General features: G+C 48.5%; 1 long non-coding RNA gene across 1 annotated transcript; it reads right to left on the bottom strand.

Annotated features, from left to right (window-relative positions):
- Positions 1–10670: 10670 nt before the first annotated feature.
- On the bottom strand, positions 10671–19009 carry LOC134935699 (uncharacterized). The gene is made up of 2 exons (XR_010180351.1): positions 18677–19009; positions 10671–10971 (listed from the first exon to the last, which is right to left on the bottom strand). It is a non-coding gene; the product is annotated as an uncharacterized LOC134935699 (long non-coding RNA).
- Between the last annotated feature and the right edge of the window lie 1368 nt (positions 19010–20377).

Consider the following 20377-nt stretch of genomic DNA (forward strand, 5'->3'; position numbering starts at 1 on the left):
TACCAGCGATGGTAATTTTGCAGCACATGTTACACAATTTGCGTAACGGCATCAGGTGATAGCTGTGGTGGTATTAGAGACAACCCTAAACCACCATCAGCAATATTACTCTGGTAGAGTAACGTTGAGGATCCTTATGATGTCACTGTGGACCCGTGTAGACAAGTCTTCTTCAGTTGATCACTGTGGCCAGGCTCTTCCACTTCTTCCCCAGGGCTTGTGATGCTTTCCTGGCGGCCTTCTGCTTATATGGAGATTTGTTGCTGTGTGCCCTTTCCAGACCAAGCCATATGTCTCTGATGTCAGTAACAGTCGGCTCTTGGTAGGGTATATACTCCATTATAGCTGTAATATGCTTCAGTGTTCCCACTATATCCGTAGCTCTGCTCAGACGGTCTGCTGTTTGTACCAGTATAGGCTTCAGTAGATATTTCTCTGCCAGCTTACGGTATACAGCCTGTAGGTATCTGCTGTCCTGCCACTCAGTGTCCTCTTCCAGCAGCATGGCCGTGCAGCCCAGGTGGGGAAGGCAGCGATTGAGACACATGACTGCAGCTGACACAACGTCCTTATTCCGGCTTTGTAGTTTTATCATCACTGATGGGAGATGCTGTTTAATTAAGCTCTTGATAGGACTGCAGGGGAATACATCGTGTCTGTCTACCAGCTCCCCAAACAGTATCATTGCGTATTGCTGGACGTCGCGGTGGTAAGAGTCCATGTAGCCTGTAATGTGCTGGAGGACTTCCTTATACTTCTGCAGTGTTTTATGATGACGTAGCTGTATGACCACCACTAACGTTCCTAGCAGAGCAGGGAGCAGCTTCTGGTTTCGCACCTTCAGTTTCTGTAGTATAGATGTAATAATAGCATTCCTGAATCTCAGGGCTTGCTGTAGGGATGCCTTGGTGGAATTGGTGATACATTCCAGTACTTGGATGCAAATGTCGGTATCGGTGTCACCCAACAAGTGTAACATCTCTGTAATGACAGTGTCGTACAAGGACCCAGTGACGCAGTTGGGATACGCTATCAGCGCTGCGCAAATACCAACGATGGTAGTTTTGCAGTGCATGTTACACGAGCTGCATAATGGCATCAGGTGACCCATAATTTCCTGCCAGTGCCTGATCTGAATTAGGCTTTTCACAAAGTCGTCGGCAGAGACAGATCCGGTGAACGCAGCATCAGGTGCAGTCTGCTGATTAATTTGCCAGTACCATAAGGAATTAGCGGCGTTCTGGTGCTGTCTTGGTCGGCACTCCCCATAGATGGTGCAGTCAGTAGAGCCTCTACTTGTTTTATGGTGGATGTTATTATTGCTGCAATCTCTGCGTTATTGCTGTTCTGAATCTCCCAGTTGGCCAGCAGGACACAGGCGTTGGTGTAATGTTGCCGTATTCCTGTCTCTTGCACAATAGGACATCCCAAGGTCAGAGCGGCATTATGAATCACCATAGACAGAATGCTCTGGGTGCCAGGATCGGTGGCAGTTCTCATCAGTGAATTTATTGTAAGTAAGGGTTTTATCAGCACTGGTTAGAATGTGATCTACGGGTGGGAAGATGTATCAAGCCTTAGAGAGAGTGGGGAAGTTGCCCAAATCAGCTGAACAACTTGTAACTGCCATTTCATAGACTGTGCTAGATAAATGACCACTAGCAGCTTATTGGTTGCTTTGGGTGACTTCACTTTATCTCTCTCCAAGGCTTGATACATTTCCTCCATGAGCAGACGACTCTGGTACAATGCAAGAGATTGTGGGGGTCATTCCAAGTTGATCGTAGCTGTGCTAAATTTAGCACAGCTACGATCAGCTTCCCTGACATGCAGGGTGACGCACTGGGCTAGTCCGCCCCGCATGTCTGTCCGCCCCCCCCCCCCCCCTTCCCGCACAAGTACAAAAGCATTGCACAGCGGTGATGCTTTTGTACTTGTTGAGTAACTCCTGGCCAGCGCAGCGCCTGCGGCTGGCCGGGAGTTGCTCTTCACTGCCCCTGGTCACAGCGGCTGCGTGTGACATCACACAGCCACTGCAGCCCGACCCTGAAAACGGCGTCCTAACGCCGCCGTGCCGCCCCCTACCGCCCATCGACCACCTCTGCCTGTCAATCAGGCAGAGGCGAGCGCTAGGGAACGATGGCCCTCGGTCTTCCGGCATGTGCCGGTGCACTACGGCATCGGTGCAGTCCCGACCCGATCGCTGTGCTGAGAACAACTGCAGCGGGCGATCGGGTCGGAATGATCCCCAGTGTTATTGTGTTATCTAATGCACCAGCAGCATTTTTTCTAGGGCAGAGCATCTCGGAAATCTGCCAAAAAGCCCCCTCTTGTGTTACAGTGCCCCCGGGATTGGTGTTCCATTGGGATTGTGCCTCTTACTATGCAGCATAACTGATGGGGAGGTGACTGTCACACAGGTATGGCTGCTCTGCGCCACATTTCACCATTAACATCGGAATCTTTTATTAGTTATAGAAGAAAACGAATCATAATAGGATATACAGACATTGCATTCGGTATACCATTCCCAGCGTACAGTATATTGTATACTTGCACCTGACACATATATGAGAATATCAGCTATAATAATAAGCCGTTTTCTGGGAGTGTAGGAAGAAACGCAGGCGCGTCCGGCCATTGCAGATGAGAGTCCCTGATGTCAGCTGCTTCCTGGATCATCGCAGCGGGTGAGTAAGTCCTGGGCTGTGCGGAAACTGCACAAACTTTTGTTTGTGCAGCTCACTGCACAGCCCATTGCACCCCTGCACAGCCCTTACCCCCAAAAAATAGCCTTCGTGCGACCAGGTCTGAATTACCCCCAATGTTTCCAGTTTAACATAAATCCACAGATAATCCTACAGCCCTACCTCCTGGAGAGACTGGAGTTTTATTAATGTTCTAGAGGTGACAAAGATTACAACAAGTCATATATTCTATTGCAGCTTTATTATTATGTTAATTGGAAACATTTTCTCCACCCTTTATCTCAATCATCTACAGACACTCCCACAGCCCTTAGATGCGAATACTATTTGGTATTGGACAAAAATATAAAAGCATAAATCATAGCTTGTCAGTTATTCTTAGAGTGAAGTCACAAACCATGAAAACATTTTTTAATCTTCCTTCAATCATTTCTTTCTTCCTCAAATTGACCATGATAGAGAAGCACCACCGTCCCAAGGGGATATATATATACGTTTTACCGGTGGAAGGGATGCTGGTGGTCACATGATTGACCGTGGCATACCGACACTGAATATGCCAACTTCGGAGCGGGTAAGTATTTCTACCCCACCTTCCCTGTCCCCTACCATAACCCTAACCCTTGGGGGTGGTGCCTAGGGCTAGCCCTTGGGGATGGCTGCGGCTAACCATGGGGCGTGGCGGCTAAGGCTAACTCCACTGGTGCCAAACCCTCCCCCTAAGCCCTAAGCCTGAACCCTGATACTCACCTTCGGGATGCCGGCTGTCGTGATCCTGCGCCAGTCTCCTGAGTCACATGACTGCCGGCATTGCATTACCTTCTATTGCTAAAGTCAAGTCGTAGTCAAATCTAGTCAAATATTAACATCCTTTTTTTCTAGTATATAATTTAGCTCAGTAGTACGCTGCCTTTGATGCTTTTTCGTTCCGGATTTATATTTACAGTACTTGTCAGCATTAAATACAGAACTGTGCATTTACATGCTTAGGGAATTGTACATGTCATTGTGAGTTTTATTAGGGAAAACTATTAAAAATCCAAGAGATATTAAGGAGTTACATAGCTTATGTAGCGGAAATCCAATAATCCCCAAATTACTGCAAGTGATTGCAGCGTTCCATAAAAAAGGCTGGATATCCAACATAATGACTGTGCGCATGAATGCAACAATTAAATGATGCTTTGTGAGGAGAAATATTCAGCCAAGAGGGTGAGGGAACATATTCAGAGATGTTCCAGAAATGAAGACGTTTGTGTCAATAAGTAAGATTTTAATCGCTTATAAAAAAAAAAATTATGGTCGAGACAGTTGAGTAATACTCAGCTGCCCCGACGATACCAGCCTGGATCCAAGCGGTAAGGCAACATACTGCTATGCAGGACTTATCTGCTGTCTTCTGCGGGTGGTCTTCAGGTTGCCGGCTGTTGGGATCCCGGCGCACAGTATACCGGCGCCGGAATCCCTACACCCGGCATACTGACCACTTTTCTCCCTCTTGGGGTCCACGACCATCTGGAGGGAGAATAAATAGCGTAGCGTGTGTAGCGCGCCACCGTGCCCGCAGCGTGGCGAGCGCAGTGAGCCCGCAAGGGGCTCATTTTTGCTCGCCCAGCTATCGGTATGCCGGTGGTTGGGAGCCTGGCCGCCGGCATACCATACTACACCCCTCTTCTGCACGTGCAGCGAAACCGACAGCCCAGATTTGGTATCATTTAATTTAAACCTTTATTTATGACATCAAATATTTAACCATTAGGTCAGTGGTTCCTAGACTTTTCTGAATCACTGCGCATCAGAGTTTTTTCATGGCACCCCTAGGCCAAAAGTTGCGTGGGTTTTCTTCTCCCACAAACCAAAAATATACTGGTAGGTTAATTGGCTCCCAACAAAATTAACCCTAGCGTGAACGTCTGTGCGTGTACATGTGTTAGGGAATGAATGAACCAAGTTACAGATTTTTTGCATTAGCCTTTAGCGCTGTTGTGGAGTTTTGTGCACTTTATAGGATATCATTATTAGGTCAAAGCCAGATAGTGGTAGGGCACCACCTTGACAAACTACATTCTTTAGACTAGTCCATGATAGTTTCACTCTTTTAGAAAACGGTAGTAGTGGCAAGTGTCCCAATAATGAATGACATTGGTATTTGTGAATTCCACCTCCCATGAGCTCCTAAACTCCCTCTGGCGCTTCCCCTGTAACAGAACCTTTTGCCCACACCTTTTCGTCATAAGTTATTCAATCACCTGCTACTAGGCTACACCATATTAGGTTGCCTTACAGGGTTGTTTGTCCAGCCAGGAAAAAATGTGAATTTCATAAAAACTTGCAGACAACCAACATTTTTTACTGACACCTTATCCGTGCAATTAAAAATGGTAAAATAATAGGATCTCGAGGAGAAAGAAGCCCGGGGAGGGGTAAACATGAAACCGTTCGGACGAAAACCATTGGTTCAGTGACTGCTTTATGAAATGTATTACTGTAAGCGTTTTTGAGTCAGTTAATACTGGTTGTCAGTAAATTTACCAGCAGGTGACAACCCTGCTGTCTTCCGAGCCCTATCAAATACTGTGCCACTCGGGATGCAGTCACATACAGTAACTCTCAACTGTTTAAATTTTGACGGGATAGTCCTGTTTTTCTGGGAGAGTCCCGCTGTCCCACCCACAGGTCGCAGTGCCCCATGAGGGCACAGTTGGGAGACCCTCTCTCACTCACTGCCCTGCTTAGCAGAGCACCAGTGAATAGATGCTCTGCACTGAGAGAGAAGGCCAGGGGGCATACAGCTGCTCACAGTGTGCTGGGCATGCCCTCACAGTGGCTACAATGGGGGTGGGGCCCGTGATCGCCACACCATATCCATGAGGCCACGCCCTATCTGTGAGGCCACACCACTTATTTTCCGGCGCGCATCTATGTCCCTCCTCCCAGCTTTCTAAAGTTATGAGGTATGCAGTCAGGATTCTGGCATTCAGAATCCTGAGCAAAGAGATGCCAGGACTCTAGATAGGTAAAACACGGGGAGGGGGGAAGATAAGTTTAGGCTGTGGGGGTGGGAGGGTTAAGGTTAGGCTGCAGGTAGGCGGGGTTAGACACCCGGGGGAGGGTTAGGTTGCGGGGGATGAAGGCTTAGGTTTAGGCTGTAGGAAGGGGGGGTTAGGGTTAGGACCAACTGGGGAGGGTTAGGATTAGGCTGCAGGGGGGGAGGGTTAGGATGTGGGAAAGGTGGGTTAGGAGAGTTAGGGATCAGGGTTCTATTTCCACTGAGTTGGTGGTGTGGACCCACCAATCGAGTGGGAATACCCAGTGGTTGATGGGATTCCGGCTGTTGGTACAGTATTTCACTGGCTGCTGGGATTCCTGGGTCGGTCTTCTGAATGCCGGGATCCGGACAGCTGGTATAGTGACTGCATCCCGGAATAACAGCTGCCCCAGCATTCCTCCTTCTTTAGCAGTAAGACATTAGAAAATGCACACAAGCAATACAGACATGCATGGAAGATACGGAACATTACCCACACTGACCAGAGTGAATAAAATGTCCTGTGAGGGCCCAGACTTCTTAAAAAAAAAACCACAGAAATAAAGCATATTTTTTTATTTAATTAGTACAATACCACATTGATGGCTGGAACGGCCACTGATGGAAAAAAAAGCAAAACATAGATAAATCCGAAATACATCAGCAGCCACGGGCCAGCTGTAATAACAAGGTGCGAAGGTCCACACATAACGTGCACTTTGTGTAACGTTCAGCTATATCAGAGACCTATAAAATGAACAAGCCGCCTACTGTAATCATTGTAGTGCTAAGACAGTTATATCTAACATGTCAAACCAAGATTCTCCTGAGGCAGCTCTACTGAGTACATGGAATATATCTTTTCAGAGGTGTTTTAATACAGGAGGGTGCAAATTTACATGAGTCCTAGGGGTGGCACTGTCGCCAACCCTCAGCCCTTGCATCAAGCTAGCAGAGTGCCCACATGGTGCCCTGCAGCCAGTTTTCCTACTGGACTGCTGGCCGGACCGTAATGTCCACCCACCCTGAAGGATGCAAGCTTTATCTTTATGATGGCATAAGGTTAGGAGGGAGGCCAGTGGTTTCCCAGGATGCACTGCTGCTTTGTTACGGGGCTGGAGAGGCAGTGAGACCCACCAGGGATTTCGCCTGTACCCCTGTAGACCAGATCAACCCTAAAACTATACTATTAAGAACACCACATGCTCAGAAGAAGGTGCAGGCCTGTGCTAACTATCTCCCATGTGCTCTGTCCTGGCTGCCCCATCTAGATCTAGCCTGTTCCACCCACTGTTCACTCCCATCATTCCTCAAGAAGGACGTCATAATTAATCCAACTAAAACAACTATTAGAATTAGGTTATGGTAACCTTGCCCCATTGTATAGTGCAATACGGAACACCAAAATATTGTTCCATTGACTGGGAGAACATTGACAAGTTAAATAGCTGACAAATTCCATTGCAGAGTCATTGTCTCCTCTTGTTCCGTCTCTGTCAGGAAGCATGAGGGATTGTAACAGTGAGCCAGAACGCACCACACATTCCGTATTCTCTAGATATAAGACTGCGCCTATCTGCTGGCTTAGCCTGAGAACCTGTTTTGCTATCAGTGCGCACTTGCACCATCCCTACAGTATGTCTGAATACTACGCGCCCTTCTGGCCCTGCAGTTCTGCTGACACTGAACATTGCATTCTACATTGCGGCCCAATTACACATCATCAGTACCAAGTAGAGGTTGGAATGCATATTGCTTGCCCAACTCAGGGCTGGCAGTTTATATATGTATGTATATATATCTATCTATCTATCTATCTATCTATATATATACAGTATATATATATATATATATATATATACAGTACTATGTATATATATATATATATATATATATATATATATATATATACACATATAGTTGAGCTACAGAAAGACTTCTGCGGTAAACAACAGGGGAACAGGGGAGGGAAGATTACTTTGGTTCTTGCATTTTACAGAACGCTAGCAGAACCAAAATCTCAATATTTTTAGACATCAGTCCCTGAAACAATATAAGATAATGAAGTTTTGTAGTGAAGATGTTACTGAATTGGGGTAAAGCCACAACAGACCAATCAGGTCTTAAATTTCAGAGAGAGATAGGACAGAGGGATAAAGATTAGGGGGAAGAGAATAGACAGAGAAAACAGATTAGTGAAGAAGAGAAAGGGTGAGATATGGAACAAAGGGATGAGGATGAGGATAACATACAGAACCTGAGGAAACAAAAATACAAAAAAAACCACACAGAATGTGTAGTACCTAGCTGCGCTAGGTGTAAGCTCCATCCGGAGTTAATACCTGTCTCCAGGCCTGACGCCATCTCAGACTTATGGCCCGCCTCCTGGTGACATCAGGTGTCACAGGTAGAGCAAGCAGCAAGGGAGAGTGTGTGAGAGAGGCTAGTCCAGTGGCCGCATCTGTACAAGGGACAGGCGCAATCCCATCTCTTCTCCAGCTGGCAGTGCAGTCCTGCCCTGTACTGCAACTGTATTTAAGGGATGGGGGGCCCTGAGAGAGTGGGGCCCATGGTAAATACCCCCTGTCACCCCCCCCCCCTTAATCCGGCTCTGGGTGTGGGGGCGTGACGTGACTGAGGAGACCATGTGGGGCATGGCTGCACAATTGCATCGCCATGGCCACACCCCTTACTTTACAATGCCAAGATACATAGCATTGTAAATTGGGGGGTGTAGCTACGATGATTTGAGACTTGCCCACTCTTCCTGGTGGCCGGGAGCGCCACCTGATTTTCGTGAGCCTTAAGGCCATTTCGGGTGAGTATGATCTGCAATCCCGTATTCAGTATCAAGGGCTCCGACTACAAGCAACGCTGAGTCTTTGTTCAAAGTTCAAAGTTTTACTTTATTGTCATTACTTGTGTGGCTGGCAAGGTTCTAAACCTCTTTTGGGACGGGAGTTTGACAAAAAAATCAATAAAATAAGTTGCATCTTTGCGATTGATTGAGAGTCAATGTAACTTTGTGGCTGGGACTTCCTCATCTTCATACACCCAGGTCAGAGATGGCTGGAGTCTGGCTGGGGGTGTGGTTTCAGGGTAGGGGGTCTATGTACTAAGCCTTGGACAGAGATAAAGTTGAGAGAGATAAAGTACCAACCAATCACCTTCTGTCATTTTTGAAACACAGCCTGTAACATTGTACGGCGCCGCTGGGGCTCCCAATCCGCCAGTGTGCGTCTCAGTACATTTCCAGGCGGTGGCTGCATAACATACTTGCCTACCCTCCCGGAATGGCCGGGAGGCTCCCGAAAATCGGGTGACCCTCCCGCCCCCCCGGAAAGGTGGGCAAGCCTCCCGCTTTCCCCCTCGGCCGCCCGCAGCAGTGAACAAGTAGGCGGGCCGAGGGGGTCCGATGACGCGATTCGCGCTGAATCGCGTCATTGTAGCTCCGCCCCCCGCTTTGCAGCGCCTCGTTTCTCGGCACAGCACAGCAGGGGGTGGAGTCACGATGACGCGACCTTGATGCAACGCCCCCGGACCGCCCATCCTGCTGCCGGACACGCCCAAGAACCACCCGTCCTGCTGCCGGCCACGCCCCCATTCACCTACAACGCTGCCTCCTTCCGGAGGAGGAGGCAGCAAAGTAGGTAAGCCTGCTGCATAAGCATATTTTCGCGTATTTGCTGCGTACTCATTCACAGCTGCGAGTTTCTAAGTGCATATCGCTAGAATCAGTCCGTAGATATGGCCAGCAATAAAAGGGCCTAATTCAGGGGGTCATTCTGACCTGATCGCACGCTGCCGTTTTTCGCAGCGCATCGATCAGGTCACTACTGCGCATGCATATGCACCGCAATGCACAGGCGCGTCGTAAGGGTACAAAGCGGATTGTTGCAGGGCGATGGATTTAACGAAGAATCCATTCGCACAGGCGATCGCAAGGAGATTGACAGGAAGAAGGCGTTTCTGGGTGTCAACTGACCGTTTTCTGGGAGTGTTTGGAAAAACACAGGCGTGTCCAAGCGTTTGCAGGGCGGGTGCCTGACGTCAATTCCGGGACAGGACAGGCTGAAGTGATCGCAAAGGCTGAGTAAGTTCAGAAACTGCACAAAATGTTTTTGCAGAGCTCGGCTGCACATGCGTTCGCACACTTGCAAAGCTAAAATACACTCCCCTGTGGGCGGCGACTAGGCGTTTGCACGGCTGCAAAAAACAGCTAGCGAGCGATCAACTCGGAATGACCCCCTCAGTCCTGATCGCAGCAGAAAATTTGTTCTCTAATGGGCAAAACCATGTGCAGTGCAGGCGGGGCAGATGTAACATGTGAAGAGAGAGTTAGATTTGGGTGGGGTGTGTTCAAACTGAAATCTAAATTGCAGTGTAAAAATAAAGCAGCCAGTATTTACCCTGCACAGAAACAAAATAACCCAACCAAATCTAACTCTCTCTGCACATGTTACATCGGTCCCACCTGCAGTGTACATGATTTTGCCCATTAGAGAACAATTTTGATGCTGCGATCAGGTCTCAGTTAGGCCCACAGCTAGCTGCTAGAAACCATTGCAGGCTTTTTAAAACGGATACATTTTTTGAGTGGTATTTGCTAAAAAAAAAACATATGAAGATTTTCCGAGCCACTCTCTCCCACATCTCCCACATTCCTTATTATTCCAGCAGTTGGTATCAGCTGTTTCAGATCGCTAGACATAGATTCTAGATCTAGACATACTGTACCGTACGCTAAAGGCATCGGATGACCTGTGAGACTGCTCAGAGGATTTCTTACTGGTCCCAGTCTGCGATATATTTAATCAGGCAATTAAATCTTGCATAGCAATGAAAAATGCCATCTGGAATTTTTCCATATTCAACAATTGTTTATAAATATTAATATGAAACACAAATGTAACAAGATCCAGACCAGCTCCGTATTTCTTATGTTATTTGTCACAGAAATGAAAGTTTATTTGTTATATGAATGCAAACGTTTCTTCTGTTATCAAAAATATACTTTGGCACTGACCTACATATTTCTGTGCAGGCTACAGATATATATGTTAGAGGGCTCATAATTAATGTCCAGATTAAATAACTATGACATTTGTGTACAGTTTTGGCATGATGCGATAATAATCTGGGCAGAGACATCCTCTTCTGCACTTACGACAGTGCGTTTCCTTTCTGCTAGAAGCTGCTGCTCACACAGCTGGGTGGCTTAAAGTGGATCAGTCTCTGCAAAAATAAAAAATATATTCAGGGGTTTTTTAAAGGTTATCTCTACATAAAATTAAAATTATACTACTTATAGCCCAAAGATGGGCTAACGGGCCTATTTATCACTATCCGCATCCAGGATGCAGATGACAGGTGATAAAATCGCCCAAACTCGCACTGCGATAATTGATTACATCGCAGGGATGTATCAATTATCGCATGCAGGAACACTCCGCAGCATCATCGGGGTATTTTTCGTAAAAAATACCCTGATGTCCTGATGCACATGTGCCGCCCCCGCCACTATTGCCGCCGCAACACGGAACCCCCCCCCCCCCCTTCCCCAGCATATCAATATACTTACCAGTCCAGGGAGCCGGTCCGCACTGCTCCTGCTGGGCTGCCGGATCCTGTGTGCTGCGGTGACCCCCGGTGCTGTAAAGTGCGCTGTCGCTTTGCAGCGTCACTTTACAGCACTAGGGTCACATTGCAGCACATGGGGGACCCGGCACCCGGCAGCACTCACAGGAGCAGCGGACACCGACTCTCTGGACAGGGAAGTATGTTTTTGGGGTTATTTTTCCTTTTTTTTTTCTTTTTACACTCGGACACACATAGCTGATCACTGGAGCCCGGTCTTACTCAACTTTCTCTGCCAGGTGCAGAGAAAGCTGGGCAAATGCCACATTATCGCAGTGCTGCCCTGTGATCTCGCCAGCCCGAGCTGGCGGGATTATTACAGGGCACACTGCTGTATTTTTTCACATTTTTTAATTTTTTTGTAAATCTGGTCAGATCGCATTTCCCATTCTAAGTATGGGGAATGCGATGTGGGTTACGGGGGAAAAAAAGTGAATTAAAGGGTTTGGGGCAGTTTTTCATGAGAACTGCTCCAAATTCCCTTTAATACATTCAGGTGATACTAAAATAATGTGAAAAGGGTGTGAAAACAAAACACCCTTTTTCACATTATTTTAGTAAAAATAATGTTAATAAATAGAACCCCAAGCCTTAAAAAGAGTGGTAAAGTACCAACCACCCAATCAGCTCCTGTCATTTTCCAAACACAGCTTGTAACATGGCAGTTAGGAGCTGATTGGTTGACACTTTGTCTCCACTTTATCTCGCTCCAAGGATTAGTATATAGACCCCAGAGTTTTTAAAATGCTGGAAATCGCAGAACACAATGGATACGCAGTGCAGATTATGGCAGGACAGTGCCGATAACAGGCTCCCAAGTGGCTTGAAACATCTCAAAATGCAAAGCAAAGAAGACACAAATATATTTCATTTTTTTATTTTTCATGGCCACACTTAACAATGTACTTGCAGGTTTCCCCTTCTGAGAAATGAGTACGAGGCATTCTTTATATAAATGAAAGTTCAGTGTAGTGTAAAGTGACTTTATAAACGTGCTTGCAACAGTTATAGGGGGTCATTCCGAGTTGATTGCACGCAGCAACTTTTTGCTGCTCATGCGACCAACTAGCCGCTGCCTATGGGGGAGTGTATTTTAGCATAGCAGGGCTGCGATCGCTTGTGCAGCCCTGCTATGCTAAAAAGTTTCATGTAAAACTAGACTAGCCCTGCAGTTACTTACCCTGTACGATGGATACAGCGATGAAGGTCCCGGATTTGACGTCAGACCACCGCCCTCCAAACGCCTGGACACGCCTGCGTTCGGATCTCCACGGCTGGAAAACGGCGAGTACCCGCCCCGGAACACCTCCCCGCTGTCAATCTTCTTGCGATCGTCCAGTCCAGAATCCTCCAGGTGGCCACACCTCCCAACTGTCCCAATTTTTGCAGCACAGTCATATTTTTCCTGGACTGTGTAGCTTTCTCACCCGCTGGCCGCAGTGTCCCGCGGTGAGGCAAGGGGGGGTGTTGGGAGGACCCCTGCCACTCAAGAGCAGCGGTGAACAGATGCTGTGCGCATGCGGTTTTTTTCTGTATGTGCGACTAAAACATACAGATGTTTTAGTCGTACTTCACATCTGTATGCTCACCCGCTTACTGTACCATTCCAGGCCCAGTCTAAGCTACATAGTCATACGCAATTACAGATCGGGTGTATGCATGAAAAAGACACATTATCAAAATTGCACAATTGCATTAACAAAAATGCAACCTGACGGCAAAAAACTGTGCAGATCTCATTTATGCCTCACTCTTAACAAGGCTCAGTAGTTATGTGTACAGATGCTCCAGCACATGTAGGTTTAGTAAGAAGAAAGTATAGGGAGAAGCAGACACAGGCACATCAGAACAGTGCGATCACAGCTGACCAGTAAGTGGGCACCACCAGACCATCTCTCTGATGACAGAAACCATCACTGTCGTTACATCACTAAGGCAGAGTTCTTGGTTGCAGCTGAGGAATACCCAGAGGTGATGTGTGTGGTTAGAATTGCCTCACTCCCAGGGCACTTCATAATTCATATGCCATTTTCACTAACCCTTTCAGGCAGGGGCGTCAGAACGTTTTTAGGTTGGGGGGGCAAGATATAATCTCATTTTGGCGCCCCTACATTGCTGAATCGCTAAAGGCCAGATCCACATAAAATACATCGAGAAGGCCAGATCCACACTAAATTCCCACACCCAGAAAAGCATACAATTTTTTGGGCTGCCTCATGTACAGATGTAACCACGCTCATCATCACGAGATGGATGGCGTGGCTAGTGTTCCCGCATCTATGGCATGCACGCCATAGACTTCAATGGTGCAATCACCAGCTGTGACTAGTTGCAGCACAGCGTACGCTGCAGCTTGTTGCGATGCATATGCCCATGCATATGCATCGTGGCAACATCTGTAATTAGAGACCAGAATGTCTGATTGTATGATGTCACTTCAGCTCTCCCATGTCCCTCTAGTTTCCCACCATATGCCCCATGTAGCAGGGAGAGTAGATCAAACACTGGCAGTGACCAATGCAGTGCTGGCACTGAGGTGACTGATTGTAGTGGCCGTGGGAGTTACAGGGAGGGCGAGGGCAGGGATGCTGAGGGGGAGTTACAGGGAGGGCTAGGGCAGGAATGCTGAGGGGGAGTTACAGAGAGGCTGAGGGCAGGGATGCTTAAAGGGAGCTAGAAGGAGTGTGAGGAGCACTGAGGGGGGAGTTACAGGGAGGGTGAGGGAAGGGGCACTGGGGGGTAGTTACAGGTAGGGTGAGGGCGGGTGCACTGACAGTGGAGTTAGAGGGAGGGTGAGGGCAGGGATGCTGACAGGGGAGTTAGAGGGAGGAAAAAATAGGTGGTTGCTCCCTGCGCACTACCCAACAGGAATAAAATATAAAGTACTCATGTACCCGTAGCATGTGCCTGTTCTACTGGAATGGCCATGGGGGGCTATGGACGTGATATATGAATGGGTGGTTCCTATATAAGTATATCCTACCTCCCAACTGTCCCATTTTTTGGGGACTGTCCCGCTGTCCCACCCGCGGGCCGCAGTGTCCCGCGGCGGGGAAGGGGGGGGGGGGCAGTTGGGAGGCTCTGTCTCTCGCTGCCCTGCTTAGCAGAGCAGCGGTGAATAGACGCTGTGCACATGCACACAGGGTCTATTCATTGGAGACAGAGGCAGAGGGGGCATGCCAGCAGCTCACAGAGCGCTGGGCATGCCCCTTCAGTGACGAAAACGGGGTGAAGCCACGCCCACTTTTGTAGGCCACGCCCCCTTTTCGGGAGCGCGCACGTGTGTCCCTCTTTACAGAAGGGAAAAGTTGGGAGGTTTGGTATATAGGGAATAGGAATGATAGTGTACAATCCTAGTACCGGTACACTTGACAAACAAACATATATTGTCAGAGACACAGACAGAACACAAACATATACAAACAACCTATGTGAATGGCAGTGTGAAGCGCTATGCTGCATCTTACTCTCATATGCCGTTGTAATAGGTACAGCTTTACTGAACCAGTTAGGTGATGTCCCTAGATTACCAAATGTGTGGGATTAGCCCATGTATAAACCGCGTCCTTAATTAGGCAAAAGCCCCGTGTGGCAATTGGTATGATGTGTCATGTGTGGGTATACTGTATTACCCGTATAGCTGCTCTGTATAGAGTGAGGTGGGGATGAATTCCTTACCTCCTCCGTGGTGCGTTCCGAATGCCCGGATGTCCCTTGATGGTGATCGTCCTTCTCTGGGGGAGATGGTGATGTCTGCCGGCAGACTTCCTCACAGCGCGCCGTGAACGTCTAGCGGAACGTCTGACCTGATCGCATGCTGCAACTTTTTGCTGCCTGTGCGATCAAGTAGACACCGCCTATGGGGGGTATGGATTTTTGCATAGCAAGGCTGCGATTGCTTGAGCAGCCCTGCTATGTAAGAAAAGTTTTGTGCAGAACTAGACTAGGGTAAGACTTACTTACCCTGTGCGATCACTTCAGCGTTGCAGGACCCGGAACTGACGTCAGACATCCGCCCTCCAAACGCCTCGACACACCTGCGTTCGGCTCTCCACGCCCCGAAAACGGTGAGTTGATGGATCCGCCTTCCTCCTGTCATTCTTCTTGCGGTCACCGCTGCGACAGCTTTCTTTATTGGAGGCGTCGCTGCGCATTTCCGACCCGATCGCACGACTGCAAAGAAGCTCAGCGTGCGATTGGGTCAGAATGACCCCCATTGTCTGTAAGTTCATAGGATATTGCCAATATAAAGAGATCTTTAACTGTCCATAAAATGAGTTTTCGCAATTCATAAGGTGAATTCCCGTTTCCACAACAGGAAAAAAAAGACCAGCAGTGCAGATAACTAAAAGGTAATTGGACAAATTTAATGTACATAGCACTCACATTTCATATATTATACACAAGCATGTAAAAAACACCTGACTGGCGATGGTTCATCTCATAACCCAACTGGACCTAATGGTAATCGGTAGGAAAAAAAGGTGCCCGGACACTCCAGCAACCCAAACGTGGTATCCAAGCTCAGGGTAGTATAACTCAGTTGGTCAGTGTTAGAAGCCACTCACGCTTAATGGGTTTCAAACCTTGCGGTTCTTCCTCAGAAGCGTCTGGTGGCTAGTGACATTGATCGAGGTTTTATACCTTTTCTAATGAGGAGCAGGTGCCCACACTTAAACATTATAAAGTGTTAAGCAATGCAGAATGTCCGATCGCCTCTGGTGTCTGAATGCGTTTTGCGTTCCCGCATGTGTTCCACCTATGTGCGTATAACCGGAAGTCAAGTCTTTCCATTGGTATGATAAGGAACCTAGAAAGACTTAACTTCCGGTTATGCGCACATAGGTGCAACGCACGCTGGAACACAAAGCGCCTTCAGACACTGGAGCCAATTATCTTGAGTTATCTACACTGTTGGTCTTTCTTTCTCTTTTATGAGAATCACTATATGTTGTGGAAATGTGAATTCACCTTATGAATTGCACAACATAAGGGATTGAAGGATCTCTCTATGGGGGTCATTCCGAGTTGATTGCTCGCTAGCTGTTTATAGCAGCCGTGCAAACGCATCGTCTCCGCCCACAGGGGAGTGTATTTTTCGCTTTGCAAGTGTGCGAACGACTGTGCAGCCGAGCGCAGCAAACACATTTTATGCAGTTTCTGAGTAGGTCAGAACTTACTCAGCTGCTGCGATCACTTCAGCCTGTCTGGTCCTGGAATTGACGTCAGACACCCGCCCTGCAAAGGCCTGGACACGCCTGCTTTTTCCAACCACTCCCAGAAAACAGTCAGTTGCCACCCACAAATGCCTTCTTCCTGTCAATCTCCTTGCAATCGGCTGTGCGAATGGATTCTTTGTTAAATCCATCGCTCAGCAACGATCCGCTTTGTACCCGTACAAAGCACCTGCGCATTGCGGTGTATACGCATGTGCAGTAGTGACCTGAATGCTGCGCTGCGAAAAACTGCAGTGTGCGATCAGGTCGGAATGACCCCCTATATTGGCAATATCCTATGAACTTACCGACAATATGAGGAAATTACAACATATTTACAAGTGATTACATGTTTTTTCTATTCATTTTAATAAGTGAGAACGTGTGGTAAGAGATGATTGCGCAATTTTCTATTACTCCTTTTTTTCTATTGGTTAATTGTTGTTGGAACCAAGGTGAAGGTTCCATGGAATAGAAAGATGCTGCATTAGGTTTCTGTTACATATGCGCAGTGACCCAGTTTCTTTTGTTCATTAGCAACCCGTAGTATGACCCCTCTCCCCAGCACACATTAATATGACACTACCCCCTCCCCAACACAAATTTATATGACACTACCCCCCCCTCCCTCGCACACATTAATATCACACTACCCCCCTTCCCAGCACACATTAATATGACACTACCCCCCCTCCCCAGCACACATTAATATCACACTACCCTCCTCCCCAGCACACATTAATATCACACTACCCCTCTTCCCAGCACACATTATGACACCCCCTCCCCAGCGCACATTATTATGACCCCCCTCCCGAGCACAAATTATTATAACACCCCCTTTCCCCAGCACACATTATTATGACCCCCCCTCCCCAGCACATATTATGATCCATCCAGCACATATTATTATGACCCCCCACCCCAGCACACATTATTATGACCCCCCTCCCCCCTCCCCAGCACACATTATTATGACCCCCCCCCCTCCCCAGCACACATTATTATGACACCCCCTCCCCTCCCCAGCACACATTATTATGACCCCCCCTCCCCCCAACACACATTATTATGACACCCCCTCCCCAGCACACATTATTATGACCCCCCCTCCCCAGTACACATTATTATGACCCCCCCTCCCCAGCACACATTATTATGACCTCCCCCCTCCCCTGCACACATTATTATGACACCCCCCTCCCCTGCACACATTATTATGACACCCCCCTCCCCAGCACACATTATTATGACCCCCCCTCCCCAGCACACATTATTATGACATCCCCCCTCCCCAGCACACATTATTATGACCCCCTCTCCCCAGCACACATTATTATGACATCCCCCCTCCCCAGCACACATTATTATGACACCCCCTCCCCCCAACACACATTATTATGACACCCCCCTCCCCAGCACACATTATTATGACCCTCCCCTCCCCAGCACACATTATTATGACCCCCCTCCCCAGCACACATTATTATGACACCCCCTCCCCCCAACACACATTATTATGACACCCCCCTCCCTAGCACACATTATTATGACCCTCCCCTCCCCAGCACACATTATTATGACATCCCCCCTCCCCAGCACACATTATTATGACACCCCCTCCCCCCAACACACATTATTATGACACCCCCCTCCCCAGCACACATTATTATGACCCTCCCCTCCACAGCACACATTATTATGACCCCCCTCCCCAGCACACATTATTATGACACCCCCTCCCCCCAACACACATTATTATGACACCCCCCTCCCCAGCACACATTATTATGACCCTCCCCTCCCCAGCACACATTATTATGACCCCCCCTCCCCAGCACACATTATTATGACCCCCCCTCCCCCAACACACATTATTATGACACCCCCCTCCCCAGCACACATCATTATGACCCCCCCCTCCCCAGCACACATCATTATGACCCCACCCCTCCCCAGCACACATTATTATGACCCCCCTCCCCAGCACACATTATTATGACACCCCCTCCCCCCAACACACATTAATGTGATAGTTTCTCTCCTCCCCTCGCTCCCCTTAATTATCTGAGGCAGCACTACAGTACCTGAGCCTCTGCGGAGTCTTTGTCCCGCTGTGTAGCTGGCTGATAGTGCACTAACAGGGCTGCTCCTCTTCATGTGGCTGCTGGCTCCTCCAGTCAGGTGTACATCACATGACTTCCTGTCTGTGCATTGCTGTCCCGTACGTGAACCCACCGCTGATAGCAGGGGAGGGGTGAGTGCTGCTGAAGACTGCTGTGTCTTCAGTGGGGAGGGGAGGGAGGACTGGAGGGGCGACACTGCTGCTTGTTTTGGCTAGTGCAGCGGGGAGGAGCGTGCAGTGGGTGGGAGACCAGAGTGTGAAGAGCTTCCGCTCATGCTGCCGACGCGCTGCCTGTCAGTGTGACAGGCGCAGCTCCGGCAGCAACACTGCATATCAGCAAGGTAGCAGAGCAGGGACAGCGCCTCCCTGCTTTGCAGACCTTGCGGGGCGGGTAGCGAAGAGCGGAGGATGTTATGTGCGGTCTTTCACCTGAGCGCACATCGCTCCTCCTGTAAATGATCGGCGCCTCTATGTTTGGTGGGGGGGGCGAGCTGCCCCCTTGCCCCCCCAGTTCCGACGCCTCTGCTTTCAGGTGATGTCTTCACCTTAACTGCTACATTCTGATACACTTGATACTGTTGGGTGGACAGTTCCGACACACGCTCCTCCCGGACGGACTTCCTGTAGTTTGGAATACTTGCCATGCAGTGTTGGACTGGGGCATAAAGGGCCTACCGGGGGAATGCATTTTTAGGGGCCCATGTTTAGGGGTGTGGCCAAACTTCAGAGTATTGGCTAACCATTAAAGAGTGCATGGACTGCTAGTGCATGCATTTATAATGTACCAGATTAATAACAGAAATGCACTGTAGAGACTACACCATAGCCCTGTGCAATATAAGGTAATATACTGTATGTATAATGAAACCTGATTTCTTAGAGGAGGTGGGGCCCCCAGGTAGTGGGGCCCACTGGTGGTCTCCCCTGTTCCCCTCTGGGCGAGTCCAACTCTGCTTGCATGGCATAATGAGATATCTTGGGGATGGGATGCAAGTCTGAACATGAAATGCATTTATATTTCACATACACCTTATACACACGGGCTAATTCAGATTGGATTGCTGCAGCGGCAGCGATTGCAGTCTGAATTACTTTGTGGAGTGCGCACACGCAGGGGGACGGGAGGGGTCGTGTCAATGGAGCTAGAACGCCGTTGGCGGGGCTCGGTCCGGACAACGCAGGCATGTACGGTCCATTGCGGGGGTGGCCCGCGGTGTCTGCGTGACTTCACATGCAGCCGCTGCGTCCCGGGATGCGGCGGGTAGCTCCCTGCCAGTGCGCAGGAGATGCGCAGGAAGGGGGGTACTCGCCAGGTGCAAAAGCACTGCTGTCGTGCTTTTGCACCTGTGCGTGTGGTACAGAGCCAGAAGTGCCGGGCGGACTAGCCCTGTGCTGGGCGTCCCCCCGCATGTCTGAGTAAATGATCGTAGATTTGCTAAAGTTAGCACATCTACGATCAGATCTGAATTACCCCCACAGCAGGTAATTTTGTACAATAATAATTGTGTGCATGAAACAAAGTCTGTGTGCACTGAGCCATCAGAAGGCAAAGTGACACTATCTCAGACATTGAAACAAAAATAAACAAACGGAGACCTTGGTTACAGGTTGTTTAGGTACCGGCGCTTTAAATCAATCAAGTGTCTATCAGTGTTCCAGTGTC

Source organism: Pseudophryne corroboree, chromosome 6 (assembly GCF_028390025.1).
Source record: "Pseudophryne corroboree isolate aPseCor3 chromosome 6, aPseCor3.hap2, whole genome shotgun sequence".
In the NCBI taxonomy this organism is placed as follows: Eukaryota; Metazoa; Chordata; class Amphibia; order Anura; family Myobatrachidae; genus Pseudophryne; species Pseudophryne corroboree.